This window comes from Schistocerca piceifrons, chromosome 1 (genome assembly GCF_021461385.2).
Source record: "Schistocerca piceifrons isolate TAMUIC-IGC-003096 chromosome 1, iqSchPice1.1, whole genome shotgun sequence".
Lineage (NCBI taxonomy): Eukaryota > Metazoa > Arthropoda > Insecta > Orthoptera > Acrididae > Schistocerca > Schistocerca piceifrons.
The window spans coordinates 1,242,252,527-1,242,278,634 of record NC_060138.1 but is presented as its reverse complement, the minus strand read 5'-3'; the positions used below and the strand labels follow the sequence as shown (position 1 = coordinate 1,242,278,634).

At 47.5% G+C, this 26,108-nt stretch overlaps 1 non-coding gene across 1 annotated transcript; it reads left to right on the top strand.

Annotated features, from left to right (window-relative positions):
• The first annotated feature begins 4,549 nt into the window (after nucleotides 1-4,549).
• Nucleotides 4,550-4,624, top strand: Trnas-cga. Its single transcript has one exon. It is a non-coding gene; the product is annotated as a tRNA-Ser (tRNA).
• The last annotated feature ends 21,484 nt before the right edge of the window (nucleotides 4,625-26,108 follow it).

Below are 26,108 nucleotides of genomic sequence, written 5' to 3'. Positions count from 1 at the left end.
TTGCATTTTTATTCATTTTTATCTTTTAGTACTTTCAACACCTTTAAGCCGGTTGCGGTGACAGAGTGGTTCTAGGCGCTTCATTCCGGAACCGCGCGACTGCTACGGTCGCAGATTCGAATGCTGCCTCGGTCATGGATGTGTATCATGTCCTTAGGTTAGTTAGGTTTAAGTAGTTCTAAGTTCAAGGGGATTGATGACTTCCGATGTTAAACCGCATAGTGCTCAGAGCCATTTGAACCGTAACACCTTTAAACACTTGTTCATAAATCATGCGTACCAATCAATCATACGTACCAACCTGTCCTTTACATAAATTGAAGGCGGAGGGGGGAAAAGGAACGAGAATGGAAAGAAGCATTGATATCACTTAGTATGGTGGCTCTAATTTCGCACGTTACAAGCACTCATCTACATACTTTGCCGTGATTTACAACTGGAATAAGGTATCATTTGATAGGTTGTACGTCGCAGAGATGAATATTTAAAGAAGGCTGACGTCACGTACACCTTGTAAGTAGTTGTTAACGCTTATCACATGAAAGGTGACAGAGTGTCTTTATTATCAAAACGGCGTAATGAATGCTTGCCTATACTAGTAGAAGTTGGAACGCCAGTGGAAATGAAACGGCAGGCGTAGCTCAGGCCCTCGCTGGAAAAGCCTTCACAGGTTTGTTGGTCCTGCTTAATACAGGAAATAGCCTAAGATGGACAGTCAGGGCACCTGAGCGCTGAAGCACAATACAGTGGCAGCCGGCCGCTTTTGTAGCGGTGCCGGAAGGATAACTGGATAATACTTCGGAAACTCTGAAAATCTTGGATGCAGCAGAGAGGAACAAGGAAGCGTTACCTCGGAAATCAGACAGGCTGGATTACTTCCGAGGATTTTTACTCGGAGAAGCGTACCATTGCATGAATTCCTAATTAACGAGGATAGGTATTCCCATGCAAACTTTCCGCGCTGGACAACGAAAGACTAAAATATGTTTGGTCGGCGATTGGGAGAATCTGTAAAGCGGGAGAATATTGCGTGGTTTCGAGAATATGATTCGCCTTCTGCTTTTACGAGGGAGGGGAGCCGAGCTTCGCTGGGAAGCCAGCAGTGGAGAGAAAGAGGTCTTGTGTATTGAGCGCGCGTGTCTGACAGTCGCTCACTATCAGCTTTGTTGCTACAGACGGACGTGCTGTCTTTGCTCTCAGGAGAATTTATAGTTAGAACGGGTAGGCACTGTACTGTTGCGAACTTATACGATTCTGGACTTCTCCTCCACGTAGGAAGTCGTCATTGAGTACGCAGCGTTCAGTCATTGAGAGCACTTCTTCTGCCTATGCTCACATTGAGACGTTATCTGAACTCCGTCCTTGTGGCTGGGAGTTCGCTTTTCTCGTCTGTAGAACACAGAGAGGAAAAAATAGTATTAGATTAGCCTAGTCGTAGGACCCGTCTTCTATCCTATATCCTATATATCCTATTCCCTACCCTCTCCTCCGTTACCATTCCTTTTCTTTCTCTAATTACCTTAACACACCACTGCCTTGTGGTTGGTCACGGCAGGGATGAAAGCTAAGGGAGAAAACTCTGAAAGAAAATCTGGAGTGGTGCCCCAAAGGCGGTTGGAAGGCGTACTACGTCTCCTTTCGGCAGCTCCTGCAACCGAAGTGATACCAGACGTATTGGCTTGCCTTTCCTCTGGATATTATCATTCAGGTCGAGAGGGAGACCGTGATGATTGGGCAACTCACGTGTCTTCATATTTATCGCTCAGGCTTGTAGCATCCTGGAGAGGACACTTCAGCGACGTCCAAGGACTTCGGCACAACACTGGAAGAGGCAGTTACCGGTTATAAGCTCTGTCTGATTGGCGTAAGACTCGAGTGCCAGGGGCCATTTCCGACGGTGGGAGAGATCATCGCATCTCATTGGACAGCTATCGCCCGCCTCAAGCTGGGCAGCCCCCAGCCAATAAGATGCTGTCCCGCCACTATCCGCCTGCTTCACGGGGTGTGTGTAGCTTAGAAGTAATCTTCGACAAGCGGGTTGATATAGTACACCTACCAACAACAAAAATGAAATAATAAAGAAATCACTATTTCGTATTGCCACCTGGAATGTTAGGACCATGCCGAAGAGGTTGATTTCATCCGTAAGACTGCCGTAATTGACAGAGAACTCCACCGTTTTAATGTTTACATCGCGGGACTGCAGGAGACGCGGCTTTTAGACGCGGGCTCTATCAGGGAGGACAATTACACATTCTTCTGGCAGGGGAAGTCTCAAGACGAGCCAAGACTCCATGGCGTAGGATTTGGTGTTAAAAACGCCCTCCTGGACTGTACCGTGCCACCATCCGGTGGAACAGAGCGAATTATTGATTTGAAAATACGCTCCTCAAGTGGCACTGTCAATATCCGAAATGTGTACGCTCCTACCTTATCATCCAGCATGGAAGAGAAGGATCTGTTTTATGACTTGCTCAGTGACAGAATAGCTAAGGTACCTAGCACCGAGACACTGTATATTCTAGGGGACGTTAACGCTAGAGTTGGATCAGATAACGACATATGGCCGAATTGCCTGGGACATCATGGGGTGGGAAAAATGAATGAAAATGGTCAGAGACTGCTTGAAGTTTGCTGCTTTTATGGACTCTGTATCACAAACATATATTTCCAGCATAAGGATCAGCACAAGGTGTCTTGGAGACACCCGCGCTCTCATCACTGGCATCAACTTGACTCAGTCATAGCTAGGCGTACTGGTCTCAGAAATGTGCTACTGACACGAAGTTCTCATAGTGCTGATTGCAGCACAGACCACGCCCTGGTGGCGTGCACATTGAGGCTCACTCCTAAGAAATGTCACCACGCGAGAGGTCATCCCCGTATCAACACAGATCATGTTCATGACACACAAAGAAAGCAGGATTTTGCCAGTAATTTTGAAAGTTCTTTCCCAGGAAACGTGCAAGCAAGTTGATAAGAAATGACCAAAACTCTTGGGTGCAATCTACAACTCAGCAGTATTGGCCTATGGAATAAAAGGAAAAAGAAATAAGGACTGGTACGAGCAAAATTTGGAAGAAATGGAACCAGTCACTGAGGCCAAACGGAAAGCCCTGCTTGCTTACAAAAGAAACCCAAATGAAAGAACTCGAGATGACCTATGAAAAGCAAAGAACAGGGCACAGCAAACATCCAGGAGATGCGCAAATAACTACTGGCTGAATTTATGTGCAGGTATACAGAAAGCGGCCGATTCTGGGGATGCTAAGGCAATGTACGATGGTATTAAGAAAGCAATTGGACCAACTGTCAGAAAAACAGCTCCTCTGAAGTCCAAGACGGGTGAAGTCATTACTGATGAAGGCAAACAAATGGAACGCTGGGTTGAACACTACCTCGAGTGCCATCAAACAAATGCCAGTTATGGAAGAACTAGATGCAATGCCTACTATGGAAGAACTTAGTAGAGAAATAGATTCTCTTGCTAACGGAAAGGCCCCAGGTGAAGATGGGATCCCTGCAGAGGTTATTAAGTATAACAAGTCTGATCTTCTCAAACATTTATATTCATTCATCACAACCAGCTGGGGAGATGGTTATAACCCGATGAGTATGCGGAATTCGAGGATAGTTACTCTATATAAACAGAAAGAGAACAGAAGTGACTGTAACAATTACCGAGGCATTTCATTACTAAGTGTAGCCGGGAAAGCTTATGCAAGAGTCATCCTAATGTGATTACAGCTCTTAGCTTCCAGAATCTACCCAGAATCTCAGTGTGGCTTCAGGCCCGGCCGATCAACCGTAGATATGATCTTCTCCTTAAGACAGCTACAAGAGAAATGTCGTGAGCAGCAGATGCCACATTATATTGCTTTCATTGACCTTGTTAAAGCGTTTGATTTAGTGAGCAGAAATGGGCTTTTCAAACTGTTGCAGAAGATTGGATGCCCACCAAAACTACTGCAGATGATTGTATCTTTCCATGAGAAAACACAAGCAACAATTTGCTTCAACGGTAAAACATCAGAAGCATTCCCTGTTAATAGCGGTGTGAAACAGGGGTGTGTGTTAGCTCCTACATAATTTGGGATTTTCTTTTCCCTTCTGCTCAGATTTACCTTTGAAGACTGTGAGGAGGGAGTGTATCTACATACGAAGTCTGACGGAAATCTTTTCAACATTGCACGCCTCAAGGCCAAGACCACAGTAAATACAGTTGTTATCCGTGAGTTGTTATATGCGGACGATGCAGCTCTAGTAGCGAACACAGAAGATGAGCTGTAGTATCTAATCAACAAATTATCAAATGCCTGTGAAAAGAAACTTCCTGGCAGATTAAAACTGTGTGCCCGACCGAGACTCGAACTCGTGACCTTTGCCTTTCGCGGGCAAGTGCTCTACCAACTGAGCTACCGAAGCACGACTCACGCTCAGTACCCACAGCTTTACTTCTGCCAGGTTCGCAGAAGAGCTTCTGTAAAGTTTGGAAGGTAGGAGACGAGGTACTGGCAGACGTAAAGCTTTGAGGACCGGGCGTGAGTCGTGCTTCGGTGGCTCAGTTGGTAGAGCACTTGCCCGCGAAAGGCAAAGGTCCCGAGTTCGAGTCTCGGTCGGGCACACAGTTTTAATCTGCCAGGAAGTTTCATATCAGCGCACACTCCGCTGCAGAGTGAAATTCTCATTCTGGAAACATCCCCCAGGCTGTGGCTAAGCCATGTCTCCGCAACATCCTTCCTTTCAGGAGTGCTAGTTCTGCAAGGTTCGCAGGAGAGCTTCTGTAAAGTTTGGAAGGTAGGAGACGAGGTACTGGCAGAAGTAAAGCTGTGGGTACCGGGCGTGAGTCGTGCTTCGGTAGCTCAGTTGGTAGAGCACTTGCCCGCGAAAAGCAAAGGTCCCGAGTTCGAGTCTCGGTCGGGCACACAGTTTTAATCTGTCAGGAAGTTTCATATCAGCGCACACTCCGCTGCAGAGTGAAAATCTCATTCTTTGCCTGTGAAAAATTTGGTCTACTCATCAGCCTTCAAAAGACCAAGATCATGGCGCAGAGCACTACCAACCTTCCATCCATTAGCATTGATGGCAATACTCTGCATATAGTTGATGACTTTACGTACTTTGGATCCACAATATGTTGCAACTTGTCCATGGACACTGAAGTTAATCGCAAAAGCATCATCTGTCATGGTTGGATTGAAAAACAGAGTATGGAACAACGGACTGCTTACCACAAAAACTAAATTAAAAGTCTACAACGCTTGTGTTATAAGCACCCTTCTCTATAGCTGTGAGACATGGACAACTAGGCATGAATCTCGACTCAACAGCTTCCATCTCCGCTGTCTTCGGAAGATCCTTCAGGTCTCTTGGAGAGATAGAGTACCCAACACCGAAGTCTTTCATCGTGCAAGCACAACCAGCATCTTTGCTCTACTGAGTCATCGACGTCTAAGATGGTTGGGACATGTCAGGCACATGGATCCTGAACGGATACCGAAACAGCTGCTGTACGGCGAACTTCAGGAAGGTGTGAGGCCAGTGGGACGACCGCATCTTCGTTTCAAGGATGTCTGCAAGAGAGACCTGACCAAGACCAGAATCAATCCAAGTCGCTGGGAAAGCATTGCAGATGACCGTGTCAAGTGGCGAGTAACTGTGCGCAACGGCGTCAAGCTCTCTGGGGACGAACGCACACAGGGACAAATCAGGAAGAGGACAAAGCGAAGAGACAGAGCGGCTTCTGTTCGAAGTCCCTCAAATTTCCCATGTCCAAGCTGCAGTAGGGACTGCCACTCTCGAGTGGGACTTTTTAGCCACAGCAGACGCTGTAGACTCTGAACCAAGCATGCTACACCATCATCCCTCAAGGATGGACGGATGCCATTTAAAGGACCATTTTATGCCGTCCTAGTGTTTGAATAAGGGTTTTCTTTTATATTTTGTGGCTGTAGTTCTTCCATGGTCGCAGATGTGTACGAGAACCATCACTCCGAAGCAACGGCTGCAGTACATACGGAACTAATTGCTTCGGCTTATTAGGGCTATAAAGCCAAACAGCTGTGATCACGTAACTTTTCATTTCCCTGAGGTTACACACCACTATAGGTCGTCTTTGAAAAGTAGTGTCTTCTAGAGTCCGGTATGTAGACGATGTCAGTCATGTCCTGTTAATTTATATTAGATGGTGTAGCCATAAAAAGGAGCGGATTTGGACAATTGATCACTAATACGCTGCTGGCCATTAAAATTGCTACACGAAGAATAAATGCAGATGATAAACGGGTATTCATTGGAGAAATATATTATACTAGAACTGACATGTGATTACATTTTCACGCAATTTGGGTGCATATATCCTGAGAAATCAGTACCCAGAACAACCACTTCTGGCCGTAATAACGGCCTTGATACGCCTGGGCATTGAGTCAAACAGAGCTTGGACGGCGTGTACAGGTACAGCTGCCCATGCAGCTTCAACACGATACCACAGTTCATCAAGAGTAATGAATGGCGTATTGTGAAGAGCCAGTTGCTCGGCCACCATTGACCAGACGTTTTCAATCGGTGAGAGATCTGGAGAATGTGCTGGCCAGGGCAGCAGTCGAACATTTTCTGTATCCAGAAAGGCCCGTACAGGACCTGCAACAAGCGGTCGTCCATTATCCTGCTGAAATGTAGGGTTTCGCAGGGATCGAATGAAGGGTAGAGCCACGGGTCGTAACATATCTGAAATGTAACGTCCACTGTTCAAAGTGCCGTAAATGCGAACAAGAGCTGACCGAGACGTGTAACCAATGGCACCCCATACCATCACGCCGGGTGATACGACAGTATGCCGGAGACGAATACACGCTTCCAATGTGCGTTCACCGCGATATCGCCAAACACGGATGCGACCATCATGATGCTGTAAACAGAACCTGGATTCATCCGAAAAAATGACGTTTTGCCATTCGTGCACCCAGGTTCGTCGTTGAGTACACCATCGCACGCGCTCCTGTCTGTGATGCAGCGTCAAGGGGAACCGCAGCCGTGATCTCCGAGCTGATAGTCCATGCTGCTGCAAACGTCGTCGAACTGTTCGTGCAGATGGTTGTTGTCTTGCAAACGTCCCCATCTGTTGACTCAGGAATCGAGACGTGGCTGCACGATTCGTTACAACCACGCGGATAAGATGTGTGTCATCTCGACTGCTAGTGATACTAGGCCGCTGGGATTAAGCACGGCCTTCCGTATCACCCTCCTGAACCCACCGATTTCATATTCTGCTAACAGTCACTGGATCTCTACCAACGCGAGCAGTAATGTCGCGATTTGATAAACCGCAGTCACATTAGGCTACAGTCCGACCTTTATCAAAGTCGGAAACGTGATGGTACGCATTTCTCCTCCTTACACTAGGCATCACAACAACGTTTCACCAGGCAACGCCGGTCAACTGCTGATTGTGTATGAGAAATCAGTTGGAAACTTTCCTCATGTCAGCAGGTTGTAGGTGTCGCCACCGGAGCCAACATTGTGTGAATGCTCCGAAAAGGTAATCATTTGCATATCACAGCATCTTCTTCCTGTCGCGTCTGTAGCACGTCATCTTCGTGGTGTAGCAATTTTAATGGCCAGTAGTGTACAACTCTAAAACTGGCAGAATATTTGCAATGAGCAGCCGATTATTTTTTTCTTTTTTTCTTTTGAACGGTACGTCGATACCTTTCTCATCGATATATTGATAGCACTTTAGATACACTCCTGGAAATGGAAAAAAGAACACATTGACACCGGTGTGTCAGACCCACCATACTTGCTCCGGACACTGCGAGAGGGCTGTACAAGCAATGATCACACGCACGGCACAGCGGACACACCAGGAACCGCGGTGTTGGCCGTCGAATGGCGCTAGCTGCGCAGCATTTGTGCACCGCCGCCGTCAGTGTCAGCCAGTTTGCCGTGGCATACGGAGCTCCATCGCAGTCTTTAACACTGGTAGCATTCCGCGACAGCATGGACGTGAACCGTATGTGCAGTTGACGGACTTTGAGCGAAGGCGTATAGTGGGCATGCGGGAGGCCGGGTGGACGTACCGCCGAATTGCTCAACACGTGGGGCGTGAGGTCTCCACAGTACATCGCTGTTGTCGCCAGTTGTCGGCGGAAGGTGCACGTGCCCGTCGACCTGGGACCGGACCACAGCGACGCACGGATGCACGCCAAGACCGTAGGATCCTACGCAGTGCCGTAGGGGACCGCACCGCCACATCCCAGCGAATTAGGGACACTGTTGCTCCTGGGGTATCGGCGAGGACCATTCGCAACCGTCTCCATGAAGCTGGGCTACGGTCCCGCACACCGTTAGGCCGTCTTCCGCTCACGCCCCAACATCGTGCAGCCCGCCTCCAGTGGTGTCGCGACAGGCGTGAATGGAGGGACGAATGGAGACGCGTCGTCTTCAGCGATGAGAGTCGCTTCTGCTTTGGTGCCAATGATGGTCGTATGCGTGTTTGGCGCCGTGCAGGTGAGCGCCACAATCAGGACTGCATACGACCGAGGCACACAGGCCAACACCCGGCATCATGGTGTGGGGAGCGATCTCCTACACTGGCCGTACACCACTGGTGATCGTCGAGGGGACACTGAATAGTGCACGGTACATCCAAACCGTCATCGAACCCATCGTTCTACCATTCCTAGACCGGCAAGGGAACTTGCTGTTCCAACAGGACAATGCACGTCCGCATGTATCCCGTGCCACCCAACGTGCTCTAGAAGGTGTAAGTCAACTACCCTGGCCAGCAAGATCTCCGGATCTGTCCCCCATTGAGTATGTTTGGGACTGGATGAAGCGTCGTCTCACGCGGTCTGCACGTCCAGCACGAACGCTGGTGCAACTGAGGCGCCAGGTGGAAATGGCATGGCAAGCCGTTCCACAGGACTACATCCAGCATCTCTACGATCGTCTCCATGGGAGAATAGCAGCCTGCATTGCTGCGAAAGGTGGATATACACTGTACTAGTGCCGACATTGTGCATGCTCTGTTGCCTGTGTCTATGTGCCTGTGGTTCTGTCAGTGTGATCATGTGATGTATCTGACCCCAGGAATGTGTCAATAAAGTTTCCCCTTACTGGGACAATGAATTCACGGTGTTCTTATTTCAATTTCCAGGAGTGTATATCTTGTCTCATTAAGGATACAGAAATATCGATGTGTCGGATTCCGATATTTATAAAACTATCAGCAACCGTAGTTCGTGGATCCGGCGACGGACGCTTGCTTGGGACTCACAACGCAAGGCTACAAGGAAGGCAGGAGAGTTCGCACGTGTCCTCGCAGGTGACGGCAAGTAGCCAGTGTTTGGCGCACAGCACGCAGCAGGTGGCAGCAAGCAGGCAGCAGATGAGCGGGCCTCCGCCACTGGCCGGCCTTCCGCACTGCTGGGCGGGTGAGTGGCCGGCCAGCGCTTTTCCCGGCCCGCCGTTCTCATGTAACACCGGAGAAAGCCGCACAATCGCAAAGAAACTGCCCGGCCGCGGTCTGCGACCCCTCTCTCTCCCGCCCGAGTGAAATCCGACGCTCCTCTCCCACTGGGGCACTCTCCGATCCGTCGTGGGAAAAGCCGCCAAATTACTTCCGCCGATGCCTAGCCAACAATACAGATCTCTCCCTGCGACAGCGACTCAATCAGTCACGGTATAATCTGTCTCTGTGTGTGTGTGTTTTTTTTTTAACTCTTTATTCACTAAAACCTATATTATACGTAGTAACCCACCACCAAAACATTTGTGGGTCGAGGTAACATACAAAATGTCATAATTATCAAGCAGCATTTACTACTACTGGCGATTAAAACTGCTACACCATCAAGATGACGTGCTACAGACGCGACATTTAACCGACAGGAAGAAGATGCTGTGATATGAAAATGATTAGCTTTTCAGAACATTCACACAAGGTTGGCGCCGGTGGCGACACCTACAACGTGCTGACATGAGGAAAGTTTCCAACCGATTTCTCGTACACAAACTGCAATTGACTGGCGTTGCCTGGTGAAACGTTGTTGTGAAGCCTCGTGTAAGGAGGAGAAATGCGTACCATCACGTTTCCGACTTTGATAAAGGTCGGACTGTAGCCTAATGTGATTGCGCTTTATGAAATCGCGACGTTGCTGCTCGCGTTGGTCGAGATCCAATGACTGATAGCAGAATATGAAATGGTGCAACTTTTTGTTTGGTCCTGTGGCACCAATGTGATAATATGGTCATAGTTATTTCTATTTTAGTTTCTAATTCCTCTCAGCTACGGCCGCCAGTCAACAAGAGGAGGTCGTCAGCGTAGGCTGTCAGCACTAGCATATCTGCACTATTCTCCAAGGTGTCAAGGAGAGGCTCCATGTTAATATCCCAAAAGAGTGGCCTCAGGACAGAGCCCTGCGGACACCCCTTCCTTATCTTCTTGTCCACTCTCCCGCTAGGGGATGATAGCAAGAGGTGTAATGTGTTTATGTGAAAACAGTCATGGAAACCCAACTAAAAAACTAAACTCCTCCCGAACAGGTCATGAAGGCCCAACGGTACCGACCGGCCGCCGTATCATCCTCAGACCACAGGCGTCACTTAATGCGGATATGCGGGAGCATCTGATCAGCACACCGCTCTCCGGGCCGTATTTCAGTTTCCGAGACTCGAGCCTCTACTTCTCAGTCAAGTAGCTCCTCAGTTTGCCTCACAAGGGCTGAGTGCACCCCTCTTGCCAACAGCACTCGGCAGACCGGAGGGTACCCATCCAAGTGCCCAGCTCGACTGCGCTTAACTTCGGTGAACTGACGGGAACCGGTATTATCACTGCGGCAAGGCCGTTGGCCGTGGAAGCGCACCTGACGTGTTTTACGTATCCACGTCTCTATTTAGCCTGCCCAGCTCCGCTCGAGCATACCACAGTTAAGGTCGAGTAGCAGCGGGCAGCGGAGTGTATCGGACAACAGCTGTTTCTGAACTCTTGCGCCAGTGGCAGCACCTGTTGCTCCACTGCAGTGTAAACTGTGGCGGAACAAGACCACTCACGCTGTTTCGAATCAAAACAGCCGTGCATTTCGGAGTGACAACAATTTATCTGTACGTAGTTTCTATTGCGGTGCACGAACTTTGGAGTATTGCGTTTTGTTTGCCAGAAAGTAATATTAGATTTTTACTGTATTATTAGATGCAACTGATACCATTACCTACATTGCTGTCTGTGACAATGTCTGTACCAGGTAATAACAATGGAATATGAAATTAACGGAAATTTTTGGAAATTTGTGGTAGGGTCTGATGGGACCAAACTCTTCAGGTCATCGGTTCCTAAGCTTACGCACTGCTTAATCTAACTTAAACTTACTTACGCTAAGGACAACACACAGACCCATCCCCGAGGGAGGACGACTCGAACCTCCGACAGGGAAAGCCGAGTCAAATTAACGCATCAGTACGTTCAGGTTGTATCGTACGAAGCAATTCAGGGTCGACTGACTGCTCAAAAACTTGAAATTTTACTGTTTATTTTCTTTAGCCGGCAAACACGGAGACAACGTCACAAATTTGATGCAAATAATGTGAAGAACCTGCAGAAAAAGTCACTTCCTGAAATGACAGTCGGCGATGCGAGTAAGAAATATTCAAATAACCTTTATAGATCGGACAATCACAGCTATAAAACGTGTATATAATGTGAAGGACAATCAAACAATTTAAAATCAGAGATGTAAAATAGTCTATATTAAACTGAGTGAAAGTCCAAATCCGCAATAGCTGTTTATTGTGTTTTCACTTTATGACGACCGGTTTCATATCCTGGAGGTATACGAGTATCTTCAAGTCACATAAAACTAATGCTTCATGTGCCAAGACTTCCATCGTGCATGTCGGCATAAAACCGTGTCACTCCTCGGTAAAACTTCGAATGAACCGTTAGATGGGCATCCGATCTGAACCATGCGCGATCACTAATACATTTCCAAAACACGGTCAAAAGACGAGCCCGGACAGCACATGACAGTCCACGCATGATAGGACGAAACCATCGTCAAAACCAGAGGGAAACAAAGAATTAAACGACACACAGTTCTTGGGAGTCGTCAACATACTAAAATGTACTGGCAGGCGTCAAACGGAACCGCACGTTAAAGGTTTAGCTGTAAGTGAGTAGACCTGTAACTTGCAGTTCTATTTGATGGCTACCACGCGCGGGATTAGCCGAGAAGTCTAAGGCGCTGCAGTCATGGACTGAGCGACTGATCCCGGCGGAGGTTCGAGTCATCCCTCGGGCATGGGTGTGTGTGTTTGTCCTTAGGATAATTTAGGTTAAGTAGTGTGTAAGCTTACGGACTGATGTCAAATGGTTCAAATGGCTCTGAGCACTATGGGACTTAACTACTGAGGTCATCAGTCCTCTAGAACTTAGAACTACTTAAACCGAACTAACCTAAGGACATCACACACATCAATGTCCGAGGCAGGATTCGAACCTGCGACCGTAGCGGTCGCGCGGTTCCAGACTGTAGCGCCTAGAACCGCTCGGCCACTCCGGCCGGTCGGACTGATGTCCTTAGCAGTTAAGTCCCATAAGATTTCACATACATTTGAACATTTGATGCCTACCAGTATATTTTAGTAAGTTGACGACTCCCAAGGTTTGTGTGTTTTTTTAATTTTTTGTTACTTCCGCGGTTCTGGATAATGGTTTCATCCTATCGAACATGGCTTGTCATGTGCTGTCCGGCCTTGTAGTCTGACTGTGTTTTGATCGTGCATGGTTTGGATCGGATGCCCATCTGCCGGTTCATCCAAGTTTTCACCGAGGATTGGCATGTGCACTTGCACCTTGGAAGTCGTGACACATTAATTATTAGTTTTATATGACTTGAAGAAATACCTCCAGGGTATGAAACCGGTCGGCATAAACTGAAAACACAATAAGCAGCTACTGCGGATTTGGACTTTCATTCAGCATAATGTAGACTATTTTACAAACTCTGATGTTAAATTGATTGCCCTTCACACTATGTACAAGAAATATTAATTTAGAACAATTACGTGGGCGTGCTGAAAATTAATACCTTCAAATGTTTTATGTAGAAACTCTTTATGCTTTTCACATAAAATATCGTTATTAACATTCTACGTCTTTGCTCTCCATGTCTATGTGTTTACAGTCCTCTGACGCTGAATGGCTCCAAACTTCACTGTGTGGCACAGCGGCGTGTGATGTAACTTTTTCGGTGCGTGAGAAACAGCGTATTGCTGTCCAGTTTCGAATTCGAAGATCTTATCCACATGTGGAATATCCTCTCCTTCAACATGAGAATATCAGACCACACACGAGCTCGGCGACACTCGGCAACAATCCGACGCCTTGGATTTACTGTCTTCGGCAATCCCTGTCTCCATCCTATTTTCATTTGTTTCCAAAACTTAAAGAACCCCATCGAGGACGTCACATTGAAAGTGATGAAGCGGTGCAAGCAGAGGTGAGGTTGTGGCTGCGCCAACAACGACAAACATTCTATAGTGACAGTATCCTGTGCGGCTGGTCCTGGCGGAGGTTCGAGTCCTCCCTCGGGCATGGGTGTGTGTGTGTGTGTGTGTGTGTGTGTGTGTGTGTGTGTGTGTGCGTCCTAAGGATAATGTAGGTTAAGTAGTTTGTAAGCTTAGGGACTGATGACCTTAGCAGTTAAGTCCCATAAAATTTCACAAACATTTGAACATTTTGAACAGTATTAACAAACTACTCCCTTGTTGGGAGAAATGTGTTCGTTGCCAGGGTGACTATGTTGAGAAATAAATATGTAAACGTGAAGAATTAAAATGTAGAATGTAATAACCGTTTTTGTGTAAGAATGCTCTAAGACTATTTGCACAAAAATCCGGAGGAACTAGTTTCAGCACGCCCTCGTACATTAGTTGATAAACTTAAATCTGTACGGGAGACCAAAGAAGTGGCTCTGAACTCTGTTTCAGGAAATAATAATTTTTATTCCGATAACATTCAGCTATGAACAGGAAAAATATTGTGCGACCATGTCAAAAACTTACACTGAGGTGACAGCAGTCGTGGAATACCTGCTAATATCGTGACGGATCTCCTTCTGCCCGGTACAGTTGAGCATCTCGACATGGCATGGATTCAGCATGTCTTTAGAAGGCCCCTGCAGAAATATTGATCCACGCTGCTGGTATAGCCGTCCGTAAGTCCGAAAATGTTGCCGATGCGGTAGCGTTCTCGCTTCCCGCGCCCGGGTTCCCGGGTTCGATTCCCGGCGGGGTCAGAGATTTTGCCGGCCGCGGTGGTCTAGCGGTTATAGGCGCTCAGTCCGGAGCCGCGCGACTGCTACGGTCGCAGGTTCGAATCCTGCCTCGGGCATGGATGTGTGTGATGTCCTTAGGTTAGTTGGGTTTAAGTAGTTCTAAGTTCTAGGGGACTGATGACCACAGATGTTAAGTCCCATAGTGCTCAGAACCACGTGAATCACGTCAGGGATTTTCTCTGCCTCGTGATGACTGGGTGTTGTGTGATGTCCTTAGGTTAGTTAGGTTTAAGCAGTTCTAAGTTCTAGGGGACTGATGACCATAGATGTTAAGTCCCATAGTGCTCAGAGCCATTTGAACCTTTTTTTTTTTTTTGCCTATGCAATAGTTTATACACGTACTGACCTATCGATTATGTCCCTTAAATTTTCGGTAGGGTTCACGTCGCGCGATGTGGCTTCCAAACCATGCCCTCGAATTGCCCAGAATGCAATTCAAACAAGTCGCAAACAACTGTTGCCACCACCAGCTTGTACAGAGTCCTGCTGGCAGTTTCGGCCCATGACTTCGTGACGTCTGCATCACAATCGAAACCCATCGTCAGTTCTTACCAATCAAAATCGGGATTCATCTGACCAGGTCATGGTTTTTCAGCCGTCTAGGGTCCGACCGATATGGTCACGAGTCCAGGATAGGTGCTGGGAGCGATGTCGTGCTGTTAACAAAGGGACTCGCGTCGGTCGTCTGCTGCTACAGCCGTTCAAAGCCAAATTTCGTTCCATTCTCTTGACTGATACGATCGTCGTAACCTCCTACATCGATTTCTGCGGCTATTTCACGCATTGTTGATTGTCTGTTAGCCCTGACAGCTCTTGGGCGTTGAGTGATGGCCGCCAGCCACTGCGTTGTCATGGTCAGAGGCAATGGCTGAAATTTGGTGTTTCGGTCTCGGTCCAGCACACAGTTGTAATCTGCCATGAAGTATCATACCAGCGCACAGTCCGCTGCAGAGTGAAAATCTCATTCTGGAAACATCCCCCAGGCTGTGGCTAAGCCATGTCTCCACAATATCCTTTCTTTCAGGAGTGCTAGCTCTGCAAGGTTCGCAGGAGAGCTTCTGTAAAGTTTGGAAGGTAGGAGACGAGATACTGGCAGAAGCGAAGCTGTGAGGATGGGGTGTGAGTCGTGCTTGGGTAGCTCAGATGGTAGAGCACTTGCCCGAGTTCGAGTCTCGGTCCGGCATACAGTTTTAATCTGCCAGGAAGTTTCCTGCAGGACTGTCCATGAAACCGTAAGAGTATGAGGGGGTGGAGATCTCTTCTGAGCAGCACGGCATCCCAGATGTGCTCAATATCGTTCGTGTGTTGAGAGTTTGGTGGCCAGCGGAAGTATTTAAACTCAGGAGAGTGTTCCTGGAGCCACTCTGTAGCAATTCTAGACGTGTGGGGTGTCTTTCGTGTGCGTGTCACCCGTCAGGGTCGTTTCTACTCGTATCAGGGGTCCCGTATCACTCCAACTGCACACGCGCCACGCCATTGCAGAGCCTCCACCAGCTTGAACAGTCTGCTGCCGAGATGCAGGAGCCATGGATTCATGGGGTTGTCTCCACATCCGTACACGTCCGTCCGCTCGTTACAATTTGAAACCAGACTCTTGCGACTACGCAACATGTTTCCAGTCATCAACAGTTCAATGTCGGTGTCGACAGGCCCAGGCGAGGCGTAAAGCTTTGTGTTCAAATGGTTCAAATGGCTCTGAGCACTATGGGACTTAACATCTGTGGTCATCAGTCCCGTAGAACGTAGAACTACTTAAACCTAACTAACCTAAGGACATCACACACATCCATGCCCGAGGCAGGTTTCGAACCTGCGACCGTAGCAGTCGCGCGGAAGCTTTGTGTCGGCGAGGCGTAAAGCTTTGTGTCGTGCAGTCATCAAGGGTACAAGAGTTGGCCTTCGGCTCCGAAAGCCCATATCGACGACGTTTCGTTGAAAGGTTCGGACGCAGACACTTCTTGATAGCCCAGGACTGAAATCTGCAGCAATTTGCAGAGGGGTTGCACTTCTGTCACGTTGAACGGTTCTCCTCAGTCGTCTTTGGTTCCGTTCTTGCACAATCTTTTACCGGTCGCAGCGATGTCGGAGATATGATGTTTTATCGGCTTCCTGATATTCACGGCACACGCGTGGAATGGTCGTACGAGAAAATCTCCACTTCATCGCTACCTCAGAGATGCTGTGTCGCCGGCTGTGTGGCCGAGCGGTTCTAGGCGCTTCAGTCTGGAACCGCGCTGCTGCTACGGTCGCAGGTTCGAATCCTTCCTCGGTCATGAATGTGGGTGATATCGTTAGTTTAGTTAGGTTTAAATAGTTCTAAGTCTAGGGGACTGATGACCTCAAATGTTAAGTCCCATAGTGCTTAGAGCCATTTAATGCTGTGTCCCATCGCTCGTGCGCTGACTATAGCACCACGTTCAAACCCACTTAAATCTTGATAAACTACCATTGTAGGAACAGTAACCGATTTAACAACTGCACCAAACACTTGTTGTCTTGTATAGGTGTTGCCGAGAGCAGTGCCGTATTCTGAATGTTTACACATCTCTGTATTTGAATAAGCTTGCCTATGCCAGTTTCTTTGGCGCTTCACTGTACTACTCAGAGTATCCGTACTGACCGCCGTCCTAGGGAAGATTCAAGATAACCTGCCCCGTCGCCGGGGTTTACGCAGCAACCCAGAAGGACTCAGAGGGCTTAAGCAGTTTCTGCCTGTACCAGCCTCACAATGGATGCTGACCAGTGGCCACCATTGCCTCTCTGACCCAACAGAGCCGTATTCAAAACTCTACACAAAGGTTGGCTAACTGCAAGTAAGGAAACCTGATGTGCCAGCTACAGACAAACCACACATGCATGCCTCTACTAGACAATGGGGACAGAAAAGATATGACATGAATATATAATAAAGGATTACACAGTTGTATACAGAACATAGTTACGAATTTGAAACTGAAAAAGACATTATCCTTTGACGTAGAAAAGCCGCTGTAAAATCAGGTACTCTCGACCATCTTTCTCTCCAGGCAAAGTCATACCGAACACTTGGGTCATTAAGAATTGTGGCAAAACCGACGGTTTGTTTCCAAGATCAGTGGAACGGCTCAAATGGGGACGTTCTGTAGTACCGACCTATCCGAACGTGGAACTCATGTTGTGCTCTGCGGGGGTGCTATCAGACGTTCTGGTTTCCTCACTGCGCTCTCACTGTATATGCCTGCACCTCTGACAGCTTTTACTGCGTCCTTAGTGGACCCTGCCAATCCTGGATCCTGCGCCCATTGACGTAAGGTAAGCGCACCACCGGCCGCTCTTCTTTTAATTCATTCTCTGCATGTGGCGTCCTACTGAAGCAGCTGTTCTCGTTGTTTTACTGTCGTATCCGCTGACTCGCAGATCTTATGCAGCTCTTTCAGTTCTTACACGCATGTCTCAAAGAAAAGACACTGTTGACGATCAGCAGCTGTACGAAATATTTCAAATTTAAAATTCATTGACATCGGCTGTTTTAAGTATAGATCTTGTTGTGAGCAGGCGAAACTAGAATTTGAAGCCATTTTGACTATTTTTCGACCGTGACTGTCTCAAGAAATATGTAAAGGTTTTTTTTTAAATTATTGCTACCAGTGACAAACTTTGTCAACTATTGTATTACTTATTTATTTAGCGACATGTTTCGAGAGTTATACCTCATCTTTAGGCTAAATGGCATTACAAAAAAAACTTTACAATAAGGTCATACTGATATTACATAGTCTTTTCGTAAATGCTGTGGTCATCCAGCAACGCTGTGGTCATCCAGCATTTACGAAAAGACTGTGTAATATCAGTATGACCTTATTGTAAAGTTGTTTTTGTAATGCCAGTTAGCCTGAAGATGAAATTTAACCCTCGAAACATGTCGCTAAGTAAATAAGTAATACAACAGTAGACAAAGTTTGTGACTGGTAGCGGTAACTTAAAAAAAAAAAAAAACCGTTTGCAGGCGAAACTACTTTGTTCCAGCCGTAAATGTCCATTCTTTGATTGCTCTAGGAGAAAGCTCATCAAACTAGGGCACGTGAAATATTAGTTCACTTTATTATTACATAACTGAATGAAAGACTTACTTGACTTTGACACACTCCTTTGCCACAGGATTGCTTGATAATTTACATCTGTCATTGACCCTGAAAGCTTCATTTGATGCAGAAGTAAATAAAGTGTTCTGTTGCAGTAGTAGATGCGAGGCTGCCGCTGTGCTGAGATGGAAGGCGTGCTATTCAGGAGCGCCTCCCATACGTCTTTGCTGATTGCAGCGATATCTCGCTAACGCCTGTGGTACCGATTCGCGTTGCCGAGTTTTTTGTGGTAGCGTGATCTCTGGATATTACCACAGATCTACTACCTAATAGAGGTACATGAAAATCTGTACCAGACCAGAGATCTACATGGAAGTTTGGCTCGGTATACGGAGCGTGCACTGGGAGCTATAGTCGCTAAGCCGATCATTCGCCAGAAGCGGGAAATCCAGGTTCTATTCCCGGTCCGGCACAGATTTACATATGCCGCTATTGAGTAGTAGATCTACACCTAACGCAGCCAGGAATTCGTTTTCAGCAAATAAAGTTCAAATTCTTTCAATTCTTATTTTATACTGCTCCTATGAAAAACCAAAGATACGTAAGTTCCATCAGCATATTAACAGAATACATAAGAAAATATTGCTCTAGAAGTTGGACCATTACGTAAGCGGAGAGTAACTCACAATTGGTTCACCTCCTACTTTAGCAAAAGGCAGCAAAAGGTCATTATTCACAATGTTGATAACGGCTGTGATGTGGGATCTGAGTGGGGTACTGTTAAGTGGGGGGTGCCCCAGGGATCAATGTTGGGGCTCCTCCTGTTCCTTATTTATATAAATGATATGTCCTCTAGTATTAAGAGGAACTCTAAAATGTTTCTGTTTGCTGATGACACTAGCTCGGTAGTAAAGGACGTTGTGTGCAACATTGGCTCGGTTTCAAATGGTGCAGTACATGACCTCAGTTCATGGCTTGTAGAAAATAAACTAACCTTAAATCACAGTAAGACTCAGTTTTTACAGTTTCTAACACACAATTCAACAAAACCTGGCGTTTTAATTTCACAGAACAGGCATATGATTAGTGAAACTGGACAGTTCAAATTTCTACGTGTTCAGATAGATAGTAAGCTGGCGTGGAAAGCCCACGTTCGGGATCTTGTTCAAAGACTTAATACTCCCATTTTTAGTATTCGAACGGTATTAGAAGTGAGTGATACTTCGACACGAAAATTAGTTTACTTTGCTTAGTTTCATTCGCTTATGTCGTATGGTATTATATTTTGGGGTAACTCTTCCCATTCTACAAGGATATTTTTGGCCGTTCGGGCAAAAAGTGGTGTGAGTTCACGAACCTCTTGTCGATCTCTGTTCACGAGTCTGGGATTTCGACATTGGCCTCTCAGTATGTATATTCCTTATTGTCGTTTCTTGTTACCAATATTAGTTTATTCCCAAGAATAAGCAGCTTTCACTCGGCTAATACTCGGCAGAAATCAAACTTGCATTTGGATCGGACTTCCTTAACGCTTGTGCAAAAAGGTGTGCAGTATACTGCTGCATCCATTTTCAATAAGCTGCCACTCGAATTCAAAAATCTTAGCAGTAATCCGCGCGCTTTCAAATGGAAATTGAAGAGTTTCCTCATGGGTCACTCCTTCTATTCTGTCGAGGAGTCCTTGAAAAATTAAGCTGATTCTTATTGTATTGCTGACAGCGTTTACTTAAACTCATGGATTGACGTTTTTCATGTCCATGAACATTTATTTTTATCTGTTATTACTTTTATGCTGTAATTTCATGTACTGACACGTTCCATGACCTTGGAGGGTTGCTCCTCAATTTGGTCCTAAGGAACTTGACGTGTAAATAAAAAATAAAAAAATAAAACGTCTGGTTCACGTTATAACAAGAAAGCAATGAGCTAATTCCATTCCTCGACTTAGAAGCGTACAAAACTCCCAACTGCGAACTTGGGGACGAGGTCTATTGAAAACCCATCCACACCTATCAGTCCCACCATCACCAGCATCTTTTATAAGACGACGGGATAGTACACTCAAAATGATGATAATGAGACCTCGTTAAAATTTTTTTTTCGACGTCCATGCCCTTTTCAAATACCTAGATCATGTACCACACCAAAAACACTACTTTTATCCATTGCTGTCAGTGTTTCTTCCATGCTATGTTGTCAAAAACTGACATTCTGGGCCCTTGGCTGTGTACAAAATATAGGTTGGCTCTTACATAGAAGGTAACAGCAACCAGCCATTTTTTACAATGTGTTTATTTATTTAAACAGCAATTTTCTCCGCCCAGGAACTGGGTGTTGTGCTGTCCTCATCATCATCCTATCATCCTCCTCGACTGCAGGTCGCCGAAGTGGCGTCAAATTGAAAGACCGGCACCCGGCGAACTGTCTGCCCGACGGGGGGCCCTAGCCATACGACTAAATAAATTTAAACAGCGCCGTTACCGGTTTCGAACCAACGATTCATCTTTAGCAGGCTAGTTCACGTTTTAGATTAACTTTCGTCTTTTGTTTCCCCAACTGACGAAATTTCCTTGGAGTGGTGGCGCCGATGAAAAATCCGCACCATTATGATCCATTGCAGACTGCTTGTGATCTTGCAGCAGCGAAAACAGTATGATGTATGCACATAGTGTAAAGCATCACTCACACACTAAGAAGTTTCATCACTGATGACCGTTGGGTGGCGAAACCTGTGCCCACTGGAATCGGAAGGCAATTACAGGACGATGGATGCGAAATGGAGCAATAAAATGATTAAAAAAGAATCGTGAAACTTCGTAATGCGTGAATGGTGCTTTACATTATGTGCAGTCCTTCTTCTTCTTCTTCTTCTTCTTTTGCTTACGCCATAGTCCCGCAGCGATTGCAGGGTCGGCGTGGTTACAACGAATTTGGCAATGTTAGTGTTAGGGATGGCCGGATGCCCTTCCTGCCGCCTCCCTGTACCCTCAGGGATGGAATCAGTGTCTGCATCTAGAGTAAATCGTGAAATAGTGCGGACGTGTTTCAAATGTCTGCGACGCGTCTAACTGAGGCGGAACGTGGCGACCAGCCCGGTATTCACCTAGCGGCATGTGGAAAACCGCCTAAGAACCACATCCAGACTGGCCGGCGCACCAGCCCTCGTAGTTAATCCGCTGGGCGGATTCGATCCGGGGCCGGCGCGCCTACCCGAGTCCAGGAAGCAGCGCATTAGCGCTCTCGGCTACCATGGCGGGTGCTTTACATTATGTGCATACATATGCATAAATTGTCATTGTTTGTTCCTACATTTTGTTATTATATTTCGATTTTTCTGTAAAAAGAGTAGCCCCTCATAACATTCCTCTCAACACTCAAACGCCAAACTGCCCAGCAGACAGCTATCACAACACTTGGAATTTTGGCGCTGACGTGTAAACGAAAATGACCACTCAAAACAGACGAGAGTCAGTACGGGAATGAAACGCCAGAGGCGCTGCAGTAGACGCGCTTGTCTCGAGTAGCCAGTGCGACAACAAAGTCGATCGTGTAAAAGGCGCTTGAGACAGTTGCAACGTGACTACACACGGCCTACCTGTCGGTTGTCACAGTCTCTGCTCTCCCCGTACATCGAGTAGGCTATTACTAGCCTAGCCGCGCATCTGACTTCTGATGACTACTGTCATGCATACTTCATAATCAGTTCAGTCGCTGGAACAGTACCCTAGAATTGGTCGCACTGGCGTCTTATACGGTGCGCCAGGACGACCTGCAGTACGACACTCTCAGCAATTGGTGCCAGCCGGACGTCCCTAGCGTCGGGTGTGAACGGGAAAGGCTTTATCTGGCCACGGCGGCTTCCGTTAGCCGGGCAGGGCGCAGGAAGTGACGTCGGAAGCCGGAAGCGGGACACGCGCCACTCCAGGCCGCAGCGCCTCCAGCCGGCGGCCGCGGCGCAGCTGCGACCCTCTGCGGACGTGTGGAGGACGTGGGAGACGACACGTGTGAGAGCGTGGCCGCCGCGGGCCGCAGCAGTGGGGCGTCGGTCCGCTGACGCGGGGTCTGCTGCTGTAGAACCAAGGGCGCAGCAGTGCCCCCCGTGGCCTTGTGCAGTAAGCACACAAGATGCCACGCTGCATTACTGATCATTATAGACACTTGTTACACTACTGGCCATTAAAATTGCTACACCATGAAGATGACGTGCTACAGACGCGAAATTTAACCGACAGCAAGAAGATGCTGTGATATGCAAATGATAAGCTTTTCAGAGCATTCACACAAGGTTGGCGCCGGTGGCGACACCTACAACGTGCTGACATGAGGAAAGTTTCCAACCGATTTGTCATACACAAACAGCAGTTGACCGGCGTTGCCTGGTGAAACGTTGTTGTGATGCCTCGTGTAAGGAGCAGTAATGCGTACCATCACGTTTCCGACTTTGATAAACGCCGGATTCTAGCCTATCGCGATTGCGGTTTATCGTATCGCGACATTGCTGCTCGCGTTGGTCGAGATCCAATGACTGTTAGTAGAATATGGAATCGGTGGGTTCAGGAGGGTAATACGGAACGCCGTGCTGGATCCCAACGGCCTCGTATCACTAGCAGTCGAGATGACAGGCATCTTATCTGCATGGCTGCAACGGATCGTGCAGCCACGTCTCGATCCCTGAGTCAACAGATGGGGACGTTTCCAAGACGACAACCATCTGCACGAACAGTTCGACGACGTTTGTAGCAGCATGGACTATCAGCTCGGAGACCATGGCTGCGGTTACCCTTGACGCTGCATCACAGACAGGAGCACCTGCGATAGTGTTCTCAACGACGAACCAGGCTGCACGAATGACAAAACGTCATTTTTTCGGATGAATCCAGATTCTGTTTACAACATCATGCTGGTCGCATCCGTGTTTGGCGACATCGCGGTGAACGCATATTGGAAGCGCGTATTCGTCATCGCCATACTGGGGTATCCACCGGCGTGATGGTATGGGGTGTCATTGGTTACACGTCTCGGTCACCTCTTGTTCGCATTGACTGCACTTTGAACAGTGGATGTTACATTTCAGATGTGTTACGACCCGTGGCTCTACCCTTCATTCGATCCCTGCGAAACCCTACATTTCAGCAGGATAATGCACGACCGCATGTTGCAGGTCCTGCACGGGCCTTTCTGGATACAGAAAATGTTCGACTCCTGCCCTGGCCAGCACATTCTCCAGAATTGAAAACGTATGGTCAATGGTGGCCGAGAAATTGGATCGTCACAGTACGCCAGTCACTACTCTTGATGAACTGTGCTATCGTGTTGAAATTGCATGGGCATCTGCACCTGTACACGCCATCCAAGCTCTGTTTGACTCAATGTCCAGGAGTGTCAAGGCCGTTATTACGGCCAGAGATGGTTGTTCTGGGTACTGATTTCTCAGGATCTGTGCACCCAAATTGCGTGAAAATGTAATCACATGCCAGTTCTAGTATAATATATTTGTTCAATGAATATCCGTTTATCATCTGCATTTCTTCTTGGTGTAGCAGTTTTAATGGCCAGTAGTGAAAATTCAGTATCAAGAATTGTAGAAGAAATACCATTTTGAACTGTAGTTTTATAGATTTTATAAGTATGGCCTGCTAATTTTGTAATAATGATTATTCACGGTGTGGAGAAAATGATATGGGTTAACTTTTAGGAAACATTCTTTATACATAAAAGAATAAAAAGTGTTCTACGTACATGGGTCTGGAAAAGCTTTATTTCCATGATAGAACTCATTTTCTGTTTCTTTTCATAATCAAGTTAAGAGCGGAAAACACACAAGAACAGATCGTACCAGCATCACATAAAGGTTTTCTTACATGAAATGTTACGTTGTAATGTCGAGTAAGTTTCAGTCAGATGCTTGGCACATTTAAGCTTAGTACTCGCGACTGGGGGAGGCCTAGAAGGGCTAGGATACCTCAGCTGGAAGAGGAACTTCTTCGTGCAGTTTATAACAACTCTAGAGTGAGCACGAGACAATTAGATGTCACAAGTATTGTTGACTACATGGATTTGGAGTGCTTCATGAGAACCTGCTGCAAGTACAACGTGTGCAGGTGCTGTCGGCAGCTGATTTTCCAGCACGGGTAAGCTTCTACGAATGGTTCCTTCAACAGTGCGTCAGCCCTCACTCTAGGGCAAATGCGCTGTTCATTGATGAGGCTTAGTTTTAAAGCAGATGATTAGTGTCTTGAAGGGTTGTGAAAACTGATCCCTAAAATATATATATATATATATATATATATATATATATATATATATATATATATATATACTCCTGGAAATGGAAAAAAGAACACATTGACACACCATACTTGCTCCGGACACTGCGAGAGGGCTGTACAAGCAATGATCACACGCACGGCACAGCGGACACACCAGGAACCGCGGTGTTGGCCGTCGAATGGCGCTAGCTGCGCAGCATTTGTGCACCGCCGCCGTCAGTGTCAGCCAGTTTGCCGTGGCATACGGAGCTCCATCGCAGTCTTTAACACTGGTAGCATGCCGCGACAGCGTGGACGTGAACCGTATGTGCAGATGACGGACTTTGAGCGAGGGCGTATAGTGGGCATGCGGGAGGCCGGGTGGACGTACCGGCGAATTGCTCAACACGTGGGGCGTGAGGTCTCCACAGTACATCGATGTTGTCGCCAGTGGTCGGCGGAAGGTGCACGTGCACGTCGACCTGGGACCGGACCGCAGCGACGCACGGATGCACGCCAAGACCGTAGGATCCTACGCAGTGCCGTAGGGGACCGCACCGCCACTTCCCAGCAAATTAGGGACTCTGTTGCTCCTGGGGTATCGGCGAGGACCATTCGCAACCGTCTCCATGAAGCTGGGCTACGGTCCCGCACACCGTTAGGCCGTCTTCCGCTCACGCCCCAACATCGTGCAGCCCGCCTCCAGTGGTGTCGCGACAGGCGAGAATGGAGGGACGAATGGAGACGTGTCGTCTTCAGCGATGAGAGTCGCTTCTGCCTTGGTGCCAATGATGGTCGTATGCGTGTTTGGCGCCGTGCAGGTGAGCGCCACAATCAGGACTGCATACGACCGAGGCACACAGGGCCAACACCCGGCATCATGGTGTGGGGAGCGATCTCCTACACTGGCCGTACACCACTGGTGATCGTCGAGGGGACACTGAATAGTGCACGGTACATCCAAACCGTCATCGAACCCATCGTTCTACCATTCCTAGACCGGCAAGGGAACTTGCTGTTCCAACAGGACAATGCACGTCCGCATGTATCCCGTGCCACCCAACGTGCTCTAGAAGGTGTAAGTCAACTACCCTGGCCAGCAAGATCTCCGGATCTGTCCCCCATTGAGCATGTTTGGGACTGGATGAAGCGTCGTCTCACGCGTTCTGCACGTCCAGCACGAACGCTGGTCCAACTGTGGCGCCAGGTGGAAATGGCATGGCAAGCCGTTCCACAGGACTACATCCAGCATCTCTACGATCGTCTCCATGGGAGAATAGCAGCCTGCATTGCTGCGAAAGGTGGATATACACTGTACTAGTGCCGACATTGTGCATGCTCTGTTGCCTCTGTCTATGTGACTGTGGTTCTGTCAGTGTGATCATGTGATGTATCTGACCCCAGCAATGTGTCAATAAAGTTTCCCCTTCCTGGGACAATGAATTCACGGTGTTCTTATTTCA